Source organism: Sciurus carolinensis, chromosome 12 (assembly GCF_902686445.1).
Source record: "Sciurus carolinensis chromosome 12, mSciCar1.2, whole genome shotgun sequence".
Taxonomy (NCBI): domain Eukaryota; kingdom Metazoa; phylum Chordata; class Mammalia; order Rodentia; family Sciuridae; genus Sciurus; species Sciurus carolinensis.
The window spans coordinates 49,921,726-49,938,964 of record NC_062224.1 but is presented as its reverse complement, the minus strand read 5'-3'; positions in this window follow the sequence as shown (position 1 = coordinate 49,938,964).

Genomic DNA, 17,239 nt, shown 5'->3' with positions numbered 1-17,239 from the left:
TGTAGAGGATTAAAGGCAATAATAATGTGCCTGGTACATTATTGGCTTTGCTGATTCCCTTTCTGTCCCCAACTCTTCAACTAGAGTGCATTAATTAGTGTTTTATGATTTTCTAACTGTTGAGAAGGGTAGAGTTGGAAGGAAATTTACTTGAGAGTGCAAGTTTTAATTTTACAGGAGACAAGGACAAGGCCTAGGGATCAATCTCCTAAAACAGTCGAATTTGTGCCTGTGAAAACTCTCCCATTCTTTCTTGCCTAAATAGTCACCCAGCTCCCTAGAAGGGTTGGAAACCCTGCATATCCACCAGAGACCCTGCTAAAGGCCTTAGCAATTGCATTTGTGTTTGCACAGGCTGCTGCACACTGCATAATTAAGGAGGGTCATAATTAAGAGAATGACAGCCCTGGAATTTCAAAGCAAGAATCCCTGGACATATCCATGAGAGAAACATCTTCTCCTCTTAGGTGGAGCTAAGAAGAGGCACAGGCAACTCACACCTTCATGTGGAGTATGTGGTATGGAGAACTGACCTGGACTCTAGCCTTGCAAATACAGTGGAGCCTTAGTGGCCCCTGACACTACCCACCTTGGAAAGGGGGCCAGATTGTAACACTTAATTGGTCTACTATGAGGTGTGCTATGGCTTGGGAATGATTTGAGTGTATTCCCAAAGGTTCAGGTGCTACATCTTGGTCCCCAGTATGACTATTTTGAGGTGATGGAACTTTAATAGCTGGGGCCTAGTAGAACATGGGTAGGTCAGTGGGGCACTACCCTCGGAAAGGATTGATACTGGTCTTTGCAGAGTGATTTAATTCCTGTGAGAGCAGGTTGCTATAAAGTAAGGTTATCCCATGTCCTTTGTTCCTTCCGCACACTGCCGTTTCCATTTCTGTTTCTCAGCCATGTTGAGATGTAGCCAGGGGAACCCTTGCCAGGGCACAGGCACCATGCATTCTAGAACTATGAGCTAAATAAAACTGTTTTATTTGTAAGGTACCCAGTTTCAGGCATTTTGTTATAGCAACACAAAAATGGATGAAGACAAGGTGCTGAGGTAGACCATTGCAGTAATGCCCCCTAATTTGCTTATACTTCCCCTTACCATGCCTTCAGGTATCCCCTTCTACACTGGCTCTGGGCATGGTCATGTGACTTATTTGGGATAAAAGAAGAATAGAAAAATGTGACAAAATCAGAGATTTGAAGAGTACTTATACTTTCAGAACTTGGTGCTCATGGAGTTTGCAACCAGCAGACAGAAAACCTGGGAGAGCCTATTAGAGGACAAGAAACTAGAAAGAAGTCCCAAACATCCAGCCATCCAAGATGGGCAGTGACAAACAAGCCCTTGCATCTGGTCCTCCAGCTGACTATATAAAAATGAGCCAGCCCAACTGAGATCAGAGGAGCCTAGTATAAACTGGAATTTCCAAGCCACACCAAACCCAGATTGGCTTCCTGAAAAAGGATAAGCTAAATAAACAGTAACTTCCATTCACTGTTTTTTTATTGGTTCTTTTTAGTTATACATGGTAGTAGAATCCATTTTTATAAAAGCATGGAATATATCTTGTTCTAATTCAGTCCCCAGTACCTCTCCTTCCCCTCCCCTCCCCCACTCCTCACTCCCTTCTTACTGATCTTTCTGCCACTTACCCTTAGTCATTCACTAAGTTTTAAACTGGCATATTACACAGCAAAAGCTAAACAAAATAGGTGCTACCATAGGCTATGCAGGGGAGTCCTGAGATTAACAAAAGAAGAAAGAAACCACACAACCCATAGTTTAGTTGTAAAGAAAGACATGCATTGGATTAAAGCTAAGAGTCAAATGAGGGATAAGTATTCAAGAAAGTCCTCCTGGAGGGAGAATTTAATTTGTCCTTGACAGACATCACTTATTCCTCTCAGCAAGCACTTATCACATGTTTAACAGGGACCAGGCACCATGTCGAGCAAACACCTTAGATTTAGCACTTCTTCCATGGCCACATCTCTTAAGTGAGGGCAGCGTTGTAGTCCCACGTTGTTAAGCATCTTGTCCAAACTCACACAGAAAGGGGATGGCAGAGCTTTGCTGGCATTCACCCGGAACTTTCTAAAAGAATAATATTGTAATAAAATAAAACATGCATACAATTATTTCAAAAAGAAGAAAGGCAGTGGCAGAGCAGGAAGTGGAATACAGGAAGTCTCTCTCCACAACTCTAAGTCTTCATCACATAGTTTTTGTATATTCAGTGATAATAAATGCAAAATCCACCATGCATCTTCTAATAGAGCCATTCTCAAGCCCTCCATGTCAGCAAGGAGACATTAGTTCCATATTGAATATTTTATTTTAATTCATTGTTTCTGCTAAAGGGATCAAACACCTGAAGGGACCATTTTCCCCATTTATTGTACTAGTGTAACAGGGTAGGAGGGAGGGAGTCCTCAGTGCTTGATAATAACAGTGGCCAGCTGGAAAGGGCTTCCCTCCTTTCCAGGATGCTTCTGTCCTCCAGTGCATCCAGGTGGGAAAGGGGTAGAGGTGACAAAAAGGCAAGAGGGAAGAGCAAGAGCTAGCATTTATATGAAACGGAAAAAATGACGAGGTCTTTCCTTTATAAATCTTTGAAAAACCAACAAAATTTTTCACAGTTATCATCATTATTTGTTATTATTTTTTGCTACCGGGGATTGAACCCAGGGGCGCTTAACCACTGAACCACATTCCCAGCTGTTTCTGTTTTTTATGCTGAGATAGGGTCTCCTAAATTGCTGGGGGCCTTGCTAAGTTACTGAGATTGCTTTGAACTTGAGATCCTCCTGGCTCAGTTTCCAGAGCTACTGCACCAGCCAACCCAGCCGTACACTTCCATTTTCCTTCTTTGTACCTACAAATAGAGAGGATAAATATCTTTAGTGAAATGACTTTTGATGGACACTTTTATGTATGTTCCTGGGACTGTATTTGAAATGTGCTTAGAGATTCTCAAAAATGGGAGGCACATATCAACCATAAACTGATCATCAATTAATATTTACTGGACAGCAATGAAGGAAGTCATGATTTCAACCAACAGGCTGGAAGGACAAATGAGAGATAATGCCAGCGCCCCCACTGGCAGTGACCTTTGTCCACATTTGTCCACTCAGGTTTAAGTTTTCAGTCCACGCCCTCTGCCAAGAGATGTTAAGCCTCAGGATGTTATGTGCCCTTGAACTGGCTTGATTTTCAGTAAACTGTACAGACTGGATAGACTGTCATACTCCATAAGTCCAAATAGAATTTTTCTGATTGGCTTTATTTCACTGTGTCATTTATCTATTTCTAATAAATACAAAAAACGAAGAAAAAATATTTACTGGGCAGTTACTAAGCACCCTGCACTGCATTAATTTCTCTCCATGCATCATACTAGCTGACCCTCTCAACAAGGCTATGAAGAAAGGACATTTTAAAGATGGGGAAACTGGGACTGATTGAGAATATGTAACTCATCAAGGTCACACAGCTGGCAGTGACAGAGGAAGGATTTAAATCATGGCAACTGGCATCACAGGCCACAGCTTGAGGCACTCTGCACTATCTCAAATACATGACATCAAGCTTGAAGGAGATGGTTTTGCAGTGATTCAGAGGACAGGTGACAAAGAGGAAGAACGAGAAGATGTTCATTCAAAGGCATCATACAGACCCAAAATATTCCAGGTTACACTCAATGTTCCTAGCTTGATAGAGCTACTAAAGTGAAGTTAGGTATACAGTCATATGTTGCTTAACGACAAGGACACTTCCTGAGAAACAAGTTGCCGGGTGATTGTGCCATTGTGGAAACAGAATGGACTCGCACAAACCCAGATGGTTCAGCCTGCTGCTGCTGGCTGCAAACCTGTACAGCATGTTACCGTACTGACTGACTACAGCAGACAACTGATCACAATGCTACGCGTTCCTGTATCTGGACATATCTAAACAGAGAAAAGGTACGGCGAAAATGAGGCATGAAGTATGAAAGCCAGGGAGGCGCCCGTGGGACTGGGGTTGCTCTGGGTTAATCAGAGTGAGTGTGAGTGTGAAGAGCCAGGACATTTCCATGCACGATGCTTGATTTTCTAAACTCTGTACACTTAGGTGACACTACATTGTCATGGAAAAATTCTCTTCAATAATAAATTAAATAATAAACTTAGCTTACTATAACATTTTTAGATTTTTTGACTCTTTTTTTGGTAACACTTGACTTAAAACAACAACACATTGTACAAAGTGTACAAAAGTATTAACTGACGTTATAACTTCTATAAGTTTTCTATTTTAAATTTTTAATTTTTACTTCAAACCTTTTTTTGTTGTTGTTGTTAAAAACTAAGACACAAAATACACATTAGTTTCTAGACCTCCACAGGGTCAGAATCACCAGTGCCACTGTCTTCTACCTTGAAAGCTTGTCCCACTGGGAGATCCTCAGAGGCAATAACCCACGGAGCTGTCACCGCCTGTGATAGCAATGCCTTCTTCAAGACTCCCTCCTGAAGGACCTGCCTGAGGCTGTTTTACAGTTAACTTTTAAAATAAGTAGAAGGAGTGCAGTCTAAAATATCAATAAAAAAATACAGTCTAAAATATCAATGAAGGGCTGGGGCTGCAGCTCAGCGGTAGAGCACTTGCCACACGTGTGAGGCAATGGGTTCAATCCTCAGCACCACATAAAAATACATAAATAAATAAAGATATTGTGTCCATTTACAACTAAAAAATATTTAAAAATATAAAAATTAAAAATAAAATAAAATACCAATAAAAAGTCAATGCATAAAACGAAAAGTTACTATTATTAAGTAGTATGCATGATACATAACTATATGTGCTATATTCTTTCATATGATTGGTAACACAGTAGGCATGTTTGTCTTAGGGCAAACACAAATGTGAATATGTGAATATCACCACAAATGTGAATAATGTAGGATCATAAGTTTGAGGCCAGCCTCAGTAATTTAGTGAAGCCCTAAGCACCTTAAGATCCTGTCTCAAAATAAAGTATAAAAAGAGTTGTGCATATAGCTCACTGGCTAAGCACTCCAAGTTCAATTACTGGTACCAAAAGAAAAAAGAAAAGAAAAAGAAAGAAAAAAGAAAAGATGGCTGGATGTCATCAGGCAATAGGAATTTCTCAGCTGCATCATAACCTTTTGGAACCCTCACTGTATAGGTGATTTGTCATTGGCTGAAATATTGCTATGCAACACACAAGTGTACTAGAAACATGCTCCTAAGCCACCATAGTGGAATTTTTAAAATCCAGGCTAATAAGTATTGGATTTGACTGCAAGGAACAAAAAACACCCACGTAGTGACTTAAACTAGATCAGAAATTTTTTTCTCTCTTATGTAAATGTAATACACTCAGGTCTCATTGCTCTACCCATTTTTACAGATATCATCCATCTGGTTCAGAATGGCTGTCCTAACTTTTACACTGTTAGTAAGACTATAAATTAGTACAACCACTAAGGAAATCAGTATGGAGTTTCCTCAAAAGACAAGGCATGGATCCACCATATGACCCAGTCATACCACCCATTGGCATTTGTTCTGGTCATCATATTACAGTGATATGTGCATACCACATTTATAGCATCACAATTCACAATAGCCAGTTCTGGAACCAACCTAGGTATTCAATGAATGAATGAATACAGCAAATACAGTGTATATACACAATAGAGTTTTATTGAGCCATAAATAAAAATGAAATCATGTCATTTGCAGGAAAATGGAGGGAACTAGAGACCATTATGTTAAGTGAAATAAGCCACACTCAGAAGGTCACAGGTCATATGTTTTCTCTTACACGCAGAAGCTAGAAAGGAAAAAGGAAAAGAAAGGTGGGTGGATTCATGAAAATCAAAGGGAGACCAGTAAAGGAAAGGGAGCAGGAAGCAGGGAGTGCTGGCAAGTGATATTGGCCAAAGGATATTGTTATAGTATGTGCATGTATGAATAAGTAACAGTAAATTCCATCACTATAGACAGATATAATGCACCAATAAAAATGTGGGAAAATAATTTAATCAGGTTGAATATTAAAATAAAATTTTTCTATTTTGAAAAAAAAGAAAGAAAGAAAGATGGCTGTTCTAGCCATCATATTTGTATTCCCACCAGTGGGAAAGGGGAGGAGAAAGACAGCCCCTCCTTTGAAGGACACTTCCTGGAAGTTGCACACATGCCTTCCATTTATATCCCACTGGCCAGGGTGTCGTCATAGACATATGTTAATTTGCAAAGGGGGATAGGATATAGTGTTTTTCACCATAGGCTATAGGCTGAGCAAAAAGGAAAACCTAGATAAAGGGAGAACAGATATTGGTAGCACAATGAGCAGCATCTGTCACAGAGTAATAAATAAGGACCTCATGGCTTGTTGCTTCTCTTCTGCCTTTGACATTCCACCAATCTCATGTTCACACCCACCCCTCCATTTCTGCCATGCTTAACTACTTGCATTTACCCAAGCACTCTGAAGTCTCCCCACACTCTAGTACTTTTCTTTCTGCCCAAGTGAGCCTCTGTACATCCTTTGTCTTCCCCAACTTCTTTGCTTCTATCTCTTTTTCAAGCCTCCTATGGTCTGCTCTGAGCCTCTCAGCCCCTCCTCCCAAGTTAGCTCTCTCTCCTGCAACCTCCATAGCACCTTGTACTTCCCTTTCTTGTGGCACAACATTGGTACAATGTTTGTCACCAGCTGTTTACTCTCCAGTCTCCTCTGTTAGGCTGCAAGTGCCTTATCATGGTTTGGATTTTTAATGTTCCCCAGAAAGTCCACATGTTGGAAGCATGGACCCCAATGCAGCAAGGTTCAGAGGTGGGATTTTCAGGCAATGACTAGAGCTATCATGTCACCAGTGGATTAAGCTATTGATGGATTAATAATTTGAATGGACATCTGGGTGGTAGCTGTAGGCAGGTGGGTATAGCTGGAGGAAGTAGATCACTGATGGTCTGCCCTTGGGAACTATCTTGTTTCTGGCTCCTCTCTCTCTCTCTGCTTCCTGGCTGCCATGAACTAAATAGCTTTCCTCTACCATGCACTTCCTCTATGATGTTCTTCTTCATTATCATGGAGTCAGGTGACCATGGACCAAAACCTCTGAAACCATGAGCCCAAATAAATGTTGCCTCCTCTCTCAAAAATTCCATGATTATCAAATCTCTTTACAGAGCTGGGGTGGTGCGCTCAGTGGTGCGCTTGCCTAGTATGTGTGAGGCACAGGATTCGATCCTCAGCACCACATTAAAAAAATAAATAAATAAAATAAAGGTATCATGCTCATCTCCAACTAAAAAGAAAAAAAATTTTTAAAGTAAAAGAAAAACTCTTTGCAGTTCCCCACACCAATATCAGAAGTGAAGCTGAAAGTCAATGGAGTCTAGATATATTTGGATGTGTCTTTCCTTAAAAAATTGTGAGGAGAACACATTTATATGATTCTAATATCAAAACTCTAATAAAGGAATGCTCTGAGGGGTCTTGCATCCATGTCTTCATCTCCTCTATTTATCTTGTCCCCCAGAGGAACTATTTTTATTAGTTTCTTTTTTACCTCCCAGCCTTTATGCATATGCAAGCAGATATGAATATATGCTTATGTTCCTCCATTTCTTATGCAAAAGTTAGCTTCCTTCTGTTTCTTGATATTTTCCCCCCACTGAACAGCATATCCTAGCAATCTTCTCATGTCAGTAAAGAGACCATCCTGATTCCTCTTAACAGTGTCAGAGAATCCCACTGTGCAGATACAGAATTGCTGTTTTAAGTGAGTCCTCTCTTTGTCCTTATGAACAATCCCCAAGTGTCATTTCACATACAGGAAAGTGGACTTAAATAAATTCCAAAAATGGGATTTCTGCATAAAAGGGTAAATGCATTTGTCATTTTGGTAGCTATTGTGGCATGGCATTCCTAAACTCAAAAGGGGGGAGAGGGAAAAAAGAATCAAATCTGAAAAAGGTAATCCTTCAAGCATTTTAAAAATCATCCTTTCTAAGGAAATAGACCATGAAGGTAGGGCAAATTATCTCATGTCATTGGGATGTCCTGTCATACTTGCAGTGGATTAGGGTGGGCTCCAGGTGTGAGAAATCACTCCAGTTTGCTCTTTTTACACTCAACCCAGTGATTTTCTTGGCATTTACAGAAAGGCCATTTCTGCCTGGGGTTTGTACCACGACAAAGCTTTTAATGGAGTTAGAGACAAAATGACAAATTTCTCACACTGGAAGCACTTTCCTGGAAGCATGAAATTCGGCTTCCCATCCCACTCTGGGAGTTCTGATAACATCCAGCATATCAGATTGCAGGGCCATCTGTGGTTTCCTGTCTAAGTGGGGAGGGGCAGACAGGAGCTGCCTCCCTGGCCCTCAACAAATGTGCTGGAACCGGGCCTTGGACCAGGGCACCAGGGTCCTTCTGTGCCCAACAGATGTCCTTCTATGAGCTCAGAGTTCCTTCCATCTCTCTGAACAGGCATCTGAACTATCAGTTCAAACATCTTTCATCCCACAAATGAAAGTCTTCAGGGAACTCATATAATTAGAAACCTGTCCATGGCCACACAGAATCCAGAGCTGTCAAGGACCAGAAGGAAGTAAAGAGACTCCAGATCCTCAAACCTGCTACAAATAAGCCTAAATGTCAATCAGCCTGGGTACAAGTCAGTGAGGTGCTGACAAGTCACACCTGCTGGAAACAGACATACAGGGTGGTTAGGAAGACTGACCTATAACCTAGGACCTAGGACAGGAGAGGGAGAGGATGGCCTCCAAATCCAGGCTCCAGGCAGACTCTAGAGCCAGATGTGTCTTAAGGAGGCAGAGAGATTCGGGGCAAAATTAGAAATAGGTAAACTTACGATGAAGGCCCTGCTTGTCTTCAGGATCCCTGAATCCTCCTTTGCATGTTTTTCTCTTTTCTGCTCTCCACTGGCCTCACCCCTCACTTTGTTTTCCATCCTAAAGGCAATGGCTGCCTCGATACTTTCCCACTGAAGTCTGACCTGTGGCTGCTCCACCCTGAGCCTGCCGTGATTCCCACAGCGGAGTGATCTGGCCTCTTCCAGCCCTCTGACCTTATCCCATCACTCCCCTAACCCTCCCCTCCCCACCGCATGGGGCTCCTGGATGCTCCTCTATCACCGTCAGAGTCCCACCCCTGGCCTTTTGCACTGGCTGTGTGCTCTACCTGGAACACCTCCCACCCGCACAACATGGCTCACCTGGTCAGGGTTGGCTTCTTCCTGATCCTTCTTAAACGGGTACCACTAATTCCCCTCCCACTGGAACTCCTTAGCTCCCTCAGTTTTATTTTTCTCCACAGTAGTTATCACCATTCTTTATCATGCCCCCCAAACACACATTAAAATATAAACTCTCTGAAGGGGAGGACTTCTGTCTGTTTTGCATATCTAAAGCAATACCAGGCACACAGTAGGGTCATAAATACTTCTTGACTAAATAAATACAGAAAATGGGAGACTGGACTTTATCTGCCTCTAGAAGATAGCTAGAGTTCCATGCAAAAAAGGCACTTTTCCTGTACCCAGTTGTTTTAGTGAGCTTTTTTGCTGCTGTGACAAAAAGGATTTGACCAGCACAATTGTAGAGGAGAAAAGGTTCATTTGAGGGCTCACAGTTTCAGAGGTCTTAGTCCATAGAAGGCTGGCTCCCTTCCCTGGGGTTCAAGGTGAGGCAGAACACATGGTGGCAGAGGGAAGCAGCTTGCATCATCAGGAAGCAGAGAGACAGAGAATCCATTCTGCAGATACAAAATATATATCCCATAGCCACACCCCAATTCCCACCTCCTCCAGTCACACCCTACCACTTCAATGAATCCCATCAGGGATTAATTCATTGATTGGGTTAAGACTTGCAACCCAATCATTTCTCCTCTGAACCTTCCTGCATTGTCTTACATGTGAGCTTTTGGGGGACACCTCACATCCAAACCATAACACAAGTGTTGTCTGTCCTGTGCCATCAGACATGATGCATTATCTTTGCTACACTTTGAAGGAGAAAGTCCAGTGATTCACACCAAGAGGAAGCTCTCTAAAGTGGGTGTTTCATGCCATAGTGGCTGAGAGAGTTTGGGGCAGTTTTTCTTGGTGGTGTTCTCTCCCCGACCACTGTCTGCACCAGCCTCAAGGGATAACAGATGAACATGTGGGCCCTGCTGTATGTCAGACAAGATGGGACGGTCATGGAACTGCACCACATGCCTGCAGGTGGACTCTGATCTCTCAGACAGCATCAGCCAAGTGTGACCCAAGCACCTGGCCACTGCAGCCCAAGTGATGAGCACATAACTTGGGGCACTGTGTCTCTTCCACCAAAGCCAAACTTTCCTAGTGAGTTTGTATGTGATATCAAGACCAAAGAACAATCATTTTCAAATCACACATGCACACGTACATATGTGGTCTATACACTCTTACACATGTGTACATATATACATATATGTGGTCTGGATGTTACCCAGGCTACAGGGTTTCAAGGATCCATGGGAGAAGAGGAAAAAAGGTGAGGGGACAAGCAGAGAGGCCCTCTGTGGTACAATTACAGCAAAACCTACCTCTTCTCTATCCTGGGTAGTTAGCAGGATTCAATGAGATAATGAGTATCGGAGGCTTTTCACATTACATGTTAAACACTCAACATCATTCACTATTACTACTTGGAAAATACGAATGGAGGTGAAGATGGAATGGAATGAATCTTGAAAACACAAAAATGTAGTCACCAGCTCTTTTGAGGGTATAGCAATAGGTGATGTCTCTTGTCCTGCAGCATTGCTTTCCTTTCATTTCCTTTTCCTGTTGGGCACATGGCTAGATTCTCAGCTTGCTACTTCCACTGATCTCAAGTATTGGCAACACCAGACTTCCAGTTTCTCAGCTCAAAAAACTGAGGGATCCCTGATTCTCTCATTCCTGTTGTTCCTTGGGAGGCTGGTGACATTACTAATTGAATCCTGTTGATACTTCCTTCAAAATATCTCCCAAATTCCATCAGTCAGAACCTCCTTGACCTCTAGATGCTGGTCCCATCAAGCATCACCACTTGCCTTGGCTAGTGACACTGTATCCTAACTGGTCTTCTCAATTCCTCCACCATTACCCACCCCCCACCCCAAGCTCCAGGCTCCCTCCACTCAGCTCCCAGAATGGTCTTCTAATATGCAAATCCAACCACACCCCTCCTTGACTCAAAACCCTCCTGTGACTCCCACCTCATTCAAATCTTTATAATAACTTATAAGGTCTTACACAAGTTGGCTCTGGAACTTACCTCATACCCTCTCCTCTTTTTCATAACCCTACACTAGTCTTTTGACTATTCCTTGAAGGAGCCCCCTTGCTGCCCCATTGGCCTGAAATGCTCCTTCTCCAGATCTCCATGCGACCCCTTCCCTTGCTTCCTTCAAGACTATGTTGAAGTGTCCCTCCATCCGGGATGCCTTCCTGACTTCTGTGCATTAGTGCATGTGTGTGTGTGTGTGTGTGTGTGTGTGTGTGCGCACACACACGTCCCTGCTTAGCATCCATATAACAATTGTATGTTTCAGTTTGTTTATTTCTTATGCCTACCACCAGGAAAAAAAAAGACTACTTGGCCAGGGACTTACTCTTTTGTTCACTGCTATATCTTTAGTATGTAGAACAGACCTGGATTGCAGTACATGTTTAATTAATATGTTTAAATGAATTAAATGAATTTAGTTAAAGGTTTTCATAGGTGCTAATTCTCATGCACTCTTGAGAAACAGACAATATCATTTTTCCTTTTCATCACATAAAACAAAAAGGGGAAATTAATCTCTCCCAGTCACATCAGTGCCAGGGACCTACCTCCTGATGTTTCTACTGAGAAAAACAATGGTACTGAAGAGTCCTTGAAGGTCACAGGCTTGCATGTCTGTGTTCACACATATACAGGCATATTCAAATGTACACACACACACAAACATAGCAGTACAGGAGAAAATATTTCCAAAGGAACAGCAAAAACACAATTTTTTTAAATGGACAAAAAACTTGAATAGACAATTCTCCAAGGAAGACATACAAATGACTGATAAGCACATGAAAAGATGCTCAACGTCACTAAAATTGGAATTCTTGAAAACTGCTGGTGGGAATGTAAAATGGGGTACCAGTGTGGAAAACGATATGGTGGTGCCTCACAAACATTAAACAGAGTCATCTCATCATCCAGCTATTCCATTTCTGGCATATACCCAAAAGAACGGAAAGACAGATATCTGTATACTAATGCTCATTGCAGTGTTATTCACAATAACCTCAAAGGAGAAACAGCTCAAAGGTCCATTGATGGATGAATGGATAAGCAAAATGTGCTATTTGCATATAATGGAGTGTTATTCAGCTTCAGGAAGGAAATTCTTACACATACTACTACATAAACACACTTTGAGGATGTTACACTAAATAAAATAAGCCAATCACAAAAGGACAAATATCCTATGATTCCTTATAAGGTCCTTAGTCAAATTCAAGGAGATAGAAAGTAGAATAGAGGTAATGAAGGGCTGGAGGGAGTGAGAATAGGGAGTCCATGTGTAATGGGTGCAGAGTTTCAATTTGGAAAGATGAAAATGTTCTGGAGATGGATGGTGGTGAAGGCTATAAAGTGAATGTATGTAATGCCACTAACTGTACACTTCAAAATAATTCAGGTGGTAAAGTCAATGTTATGTATACCTCACCTTAATAATCTAAAAATCCAAATCCCCTCTCATAGCTGAAGCCTGCCCGTTTCTTCACCATTCTCCCATATCACTTCCTCACCATACTTCAGCCACCCTGTTCATATTTCAGCTTCCTAACATATCGAGAACATTCTTCCTTTTATTCTGCATTGTCTTATATCCTTTTAGGCCTTTGACTCTGGGGCAGAAACTAGCTTGATGTTCATCAAGCTGTTTTCTCTTCTACCTGGGTGGGCACATTGCCCTGGGCACTCTTGGCATTCCCGGCTAGACCTTATTTCCCAGCCTCGCTTACAGTTATATGTTTCCAGCGCCAGTGTGTTGGACAGTTTTTTTGTCACTGTGAACGAAACACCTGAGCAGAACAACTTAGAGGAGGAAAAGTTTATTTTGAGCTCATGATTTCTGAGATTCAATCCATGGTCGACTGATGCTGTTCCTTTGAGCCTAAAATGAGGCAGGATAGTATGGTGGAAGGACCTGGTAGAGAAAAGCCACTCAGCTCATGACAGGATGCAGAGAGAGCTCTCGAGGAGCCAGGGACAAAATATAAACCCCAAAGGCATACCACCAGTGACCTGCTTCCTCCTGTCACACCCTACCTGCTTATAATTAACCCCTAGTACTATAGTCCTTTAAAATTATTAATCAAACAAATGGATTAATCCACCAATTAGGTTACAGCTCTCAGTATCTAATCATGAGCTATTGGGTGACACCTCATATCCAAACCATACCAGACAGTGAGCAATAATCACAGGCATCACTGACAGGCTTGCTAATCTCCCTGAAAAGAAAACCTTGATGCAGAAGAGCATGGTGACCATGGAAACAATATGTTAAAAATTGAGGAGCTGCAAGATGGAAGGGGCCGGGGACCTGGGATCACTGCATGGGAAAGAGCCACCTGCTGGTCAGGCAGTAGTCATTTTGGATTCTATGTAAGTGAGAAAAAAAAAATTTGCCTTTGAGCCATTACACATTTGGTGTTCCTGCTAAGGTGAAAACAGCTGGTCTTACTCTAATTAAAATAAACTCTCTCTTCTTCTCTGCCCACCAATGTCCAAAAGCTTCATTCACTACCTTACCACGTTGCTCGTTGACCTCTCTTCATAGTTTGTGATTTATTTTTTCATTTTAATTCATTTTGGGCATGTTTCCCCTCTAGATGGCAACCTTTTTTGATATGCAAACTGTGTCTCCCTTGTCACTGGATTTCCCGAATGAACCTAAAACAAGCTCAATAACCATTTACTGTATATAAATGAAAGAAGGTCTGAATTTCAGTCTGGTTGTCAACCGTCTTTGTCATTCTGTCAGACTCTCCCCTACACTGTTGTCATTTCACAGAACCGGCCTTTAGTCCATTCCCTCTGTTCTCAGAACTGTTAGAACCCTACCCACATTCTGGTTGAACCTTTTAGCACACTGTTTTGCGATGCTGCAATGCATGCTGTAGTGCCTGTCTGTCTCCCTGTGGATCGAGTTTCTCTAGAGTGTGTTTGCATTCCTAGCGTCTAGCAGGTTGTAGGTTGCCAAATGAATGAATGGCTGGCTGACTAAATCAATGAACAAGTGAGTGAGTTAATTTGCTGGGGGAAGGATTTGAGACTGATCCTATCTCAAGTCAGAGGCAAAGCACAGAATGCAGCATTGGCATAGATTGACCTGTTCCTTGTCTAGACGTGTGTCATGAGTTACCACCCCCACTAAATGCAGTCTGCACTAGAAAGAGCTCTGGCCAGAGAGTAGGAGACATGGACTCAGAGCCCACGATGTCCCCACCTCACTGTGTGCCCTGGCAAAACACATCTTTTCCTGACTCATTTCTCTTATCTGTTAAATAAAGGGATTTAGGCTAAGTAAAATTGAAAGACCCTGTTAGTTTTATAATGACAAACCCAGTAAACCCAGGAACCAAATGGAAAACAGAACAATACTCTATACCAATATCTAATTCAGAAACCACTAATTACATGTGTCTTTCAAGCACTTAAAATGTTCCCCAACCAAATCAGATGTGCTGTAAATACAGAATACACAAGATATTTCAAAAACTTAGCACAAAAATGTGCATTTCTCATTAATAGTTTTTATATTGATTACATGTTGAAATTGCATGTTGAAGATTTTGGATACAGTGTGTTAAATAAAGTATACTATCAAAGTTATTTTACCCATTACATTTCACTTTTTAAAAAATGTGGCTACTATAAAATTTAAAATTACACTGTGGACAGCACCACACTAGGCCCTTATTAGTACTGTAATTCAACTACAAAATCCAAACCACAATACATAAATCATCACTTCCATATCCTGAGTTCCCCAAACTCATTGTCAAATGATTTCCAGAAAGTTTCACTAAAGCAATAATGAAATCTCATTATGAATGGGAACCCACATGTGTCGGGGTTTCCGGGACCCCCAGCCTTGGGCACGGTCAAGATGGCGCCTGGCGCTGAGCCAAAAGCGGCCAGCTATACAGTAAACAACCAGCGAATTCCAATGATTGGCTAGTTAACGATGTGATTAGAGCATGCCCCCCTCGTGTACCTATTCTATGCCTGTAGCTGTCCCCGCGTTTACCTCGTGTCCTCTCCCCTGATTGGTTGAAGTGTATATAAGCTTGATGGGTGGGGGAGTAGAGGAGAAGCTGAGAAGCGGAGAAGCTGAGAGTAGGAGTAGAAGCGAGGAAGAAGAGTGCGAGCGAGGGCGTGAGCCGAGCGGGAGAAGTGGAGCGACCGGAGCAGGCGAGAGTTAAGCAGAGGGAAAGAGAGCGAGAGAAAGAAAAGAGAGAAAGGGATAGAAAAGAGGGAAAGAAAGGAAGACTGTGCACAATAAACTTCCAAAGCTTCAGACGTTTGTCGTGTCTCTCTGCCGGCAGAGGGAACGCGATACACATGGACATTACAAAATTTATTTCATAACCAATGTATTTTACAATGAAACTATTTGCAAAATAAAAATAATACCATAGTGGATAAACTATAAGGCTGAAGCAATCCTAATGGAAATAGAAAGACACAAGAAGAAAGGATATCTTTTCTAGATGTTGGGTAACCCTATCTGTATCCTTAGCCTCCAGATGTACTATCTGTGTTATGAGGGAAACAAAGAGAAAATACTCTCCTCATTTTGCTCATTTCAGAAATGACCAAATTATGAGTTGAAGTGGAGCTTGAGGTCAGGTAGAACTATAGAAAGGAGGAGTTGTAAGAATAAGTGTGGGAAAAAATAAGTTCCATATGAGAAATGAGAAAGTTGAGGAGAGCAGAAAGAAACCAGGGAAAGAAACCAGGAGACAGATCTTGGAGGTTGTTTATGGGACCAGCAGCATGGACACTGCCAGGGAAGTTAATGGAAGTAGGGATTCTTGAAGTCATTCCAAGCTGTAACTATGGTAGTACTCCTATCCAGGACTTTCTCCTCTTCATGGAGTCTTAGAAAAACACTCATCTAAGTGTGGTGTTTCTAAGGAGTAGATCTCAAAGCTTTCCTTGGGAGGTCCCTGTCATGCAGGGGCTCTGACCCAGGAAACAGATTCAGAGTTCAGGAGGTGGTAGGAGATGCAAGGCACAATGGGAATATTGGTCATCTTTCATTCGGGGTCTCCATAGCCATTAGCCAGCCCCCATTAGTCATTTCACACTGAGTCTTTTCCATGGCCCCTTTTTATGTGCAGGTAAAACAAAGAAGGCACACTGCCAACAGGTTTCATAGCGGGGGTCGGGGGGGGGGGGGATGCTCATGAGTTAATGTTTATGACCTTAACTATATATGCTGAATCAGAGGGTTTCTGGCCTTGACAACCATAACATAGCTGGTTCCCAGCCCTAGCAACATACGAAAACATAACATAGCCTGCTCTGCAAGGGAGCCTAACTACAGTCATTTGGGGACCTGCCCCAACAGTCCCCAAGCCAGGTACTATCATGAGTTCCCTTCCTCTACGTCTACTCCCCACCTCCACAGATGGGCTGGCATTACCTGAAAGAATGGAGGAGAAAGGTCACTCCACAGTCTTCTTGGGGTTTTAATGTCAACAAATTTTTTGTTCTACCCTCTCTACCTTTCCTAGACCTCATCACTTTGGTAGAAAGGGATGATCTGTAGAACTTTGAATCTAGCACTTTCCAAATGAGTTACTCAGACACTGAAAAAATCTCAAAAGGTGCTTGACATGTACACAGGGTAATGATGTTTCTCTCATTCTATTATCTTTCCTTCTCCTGTCCCCTCCCCACCCCTCATGTACATTTTGATTGCAAATGGTATGATTCTACTTTGTGTACAACCAGAGAAATGATAGTTGTACTCCATTTGTGTATAATGAATCAAAAAAAAAAGTCTCTTTATGGCAAAAAAAAAAAAAAGGTGCTTGATCTCTGAATGTTTTGTACTTTCTTGTCTTTAATAATCAAGCACCAAAGGGAAAAGAGCTGGAAAGA